Raw genomic sequence first — 2,028 nt, forward strand, 5'->3', positions numbered from 1 at the left:
CTCCAGTAACAACTGCAATGTGGTTATATAATCCAGCTGGAAATCAAGGTACAGCAGAAACTGAGGGTAGGGCCCGTTTGAAAAGAAACGGTGTTTTATATTACACCCAGTAACAGAAACTGGTCTACTTCAATTGCATTTCTAATTTTCATATTTAAGACAGTCAAAGCCTAGATTTTCATTATGTAAATTAAGCTGAGTTAAAAAAAATAAAGTCATCAGGCACTGAAACTTCAGCCAGTGCTGGGTAACTTGTTGGAGCTCATGGTGGCTTCTGTCTCGGGCCTGTACGGAGCAGCATCTATTGCACTGACAATTGAAATTCCTGAGAGGCTTGTCACAGTCCTGAGCCTTCAGAGAGTTCAACCCCTCCCAAAGCCTGAGGTTAGCTGCAGTGCCTGTTTGTCTTATGTTGCCCATTGTTTTGTATTTTTTTAGATCAGATGCTTCCCCAGTTTACTGTTTCAGATAATCCATCCCCAATCCAAATCCTCATTCTATCAAGTTTCAAGGCCCTGAGGAGTAATTTAGCACTCCCTGTTTTTGACGGAATTGCTCTTTAGGCCACCAACATTTTCTGCTAAGAATGGAATGCAAGAACATGGCCATTCATATGCTGAATACATTCATCAGTTTATTAACAGTCTGTTTGGAAGAAACTCAGGAGCCTCTCCTAAAGTTTTTTTTCAGACTTCATTTCTTCAGTGTGCTTCAGTGCTATTAACTTGAATGCTGGTGGTGTTTTGTTGGCAAGTCTGATCTCATAGCACAATTGGCTCTTGTGTGGGTTTTCCTGGCAGGTATGAGGGTGTTTTGTCTGTTCTCCACGGTAGCTATTTGTGAGCTGGCTGAAAACAAGGTGCTCTGCAAGGTGCTAAGCTGGAGCTAATGCACTTTGCTCTCCACAAAGTTCATTCGTGTCTCTGTGGAGTGCAGGAAGAGCATGTTCAGGTTTGCCTGTGAAAGCCACCAACACACCCTTTAAAGACTGCATCGCTCTGGATGCACTCCTTAACAATGAAATATTTTAAAGTGCTTGTTTAAGAGCTTAAAACAGAGAGGTAATTAGTTACAACAACAATGTATTACTGCAAATATTTTTCAGCATCCCTGAACTTTAAACCTGTTGTGTAAAACAAAAGAGCTAGAAACAGAAATAAACTGATATGTAACTTTCCTTTCCTTAGGAGATGATGTAGCTGATTTGGTACTTCTTTTTAGTGCTGTTTCAATGAATAGATGATGGTTGAGCAAAACCAGAGTTAAAATGTTGGCAGTGGGTGCTAGATAGAAAGTTAATGGAGAAAGAAATAGAAGCAGCTTCTCTTTCAAAATCATTGTGAAACAGTGTTGCATCTGGCAAAATTGCATTTTTTTTTGGAGGGAACATGATGTTTGATGGCTTTTCCAGTTTGTTAATGGCAGCCTGTCAAAGTATTAAAAGTAATGACATACAGCATTCCATCAAATATACAGAGCAAATCATTTGGCTACGTCCACATCACGTGTCTACTAAATCCCATACAGTAACTGTTCTCTCTAGATCTCGGCAAAATTAATTTTGCCTAACTCAGAGCTGTCTTTGGTTTAAGAACTTGATTTTTGTCTTCATTGCTGTTGCTGTTCCTCTAAGGAGGAACTGAAAGAGGAGGTCTGAAAAAAGGGGAAGCGAGATCTTTGTATAAGCACCAAAAAGTCACACTCTATTCTCTCTTTACAGTGGTGGTAGTTTGTGGCAAATGCCACTGATGCCCACGTGTTTTGACTGGATTTTCAACAACATAGATGCTCCAGCTGCTTGCTTAGTGTGTAGTATGCTGCCTCGGTTTTGTTAATGTCACTTGTGTTTTAAGGCTTTTTATAATCAAATAACAGCATAGCAATGATAGGACCAACACTTAAAAAATGTGACCTTATGGTGAAGTTAAAAAAAAAAAATGCTTGCAAGAGCATCAGATCCATTTCAGAGCAAATCCCTGGCTGGAAGAAAAGAAGAGTAACTCCAGTCATTCTCTGTACCTGATAGGG

The 2,028-nt window shown here is 39.8% G+C and overlaps 1 protein-coding gene across 1 annotated transcript in view; it reads left to right on the forward strand.

Annotated features, from left to right (window-relative positions):
• MANBA (mannosidase, beta A, lysosomal) overlaps nt 1-2,028 on the forward strand; it is a 38,573-nt gene that overhangs the window by 32,441 nt on the left and 4,104 nt on the right. The gene's annotated exons all lie outside the window — the stretch shown is intronic.

This window comes from Buceros rhinoceros, unplaced genomic scaffold (assembly GCF_000710305.1).
Source record: "Buceros rhinoceros silvestris isolate BGI_N320 unplaced genomic scaffold, ASM71030v1 scaffold5483, whole genome shotgun sequence".
NCBI lineage: Eukaryota > Metazoa > Chordata > Aves > Bucerotiformes > Bucerotidae > Buceros > Buceros rhinoceros.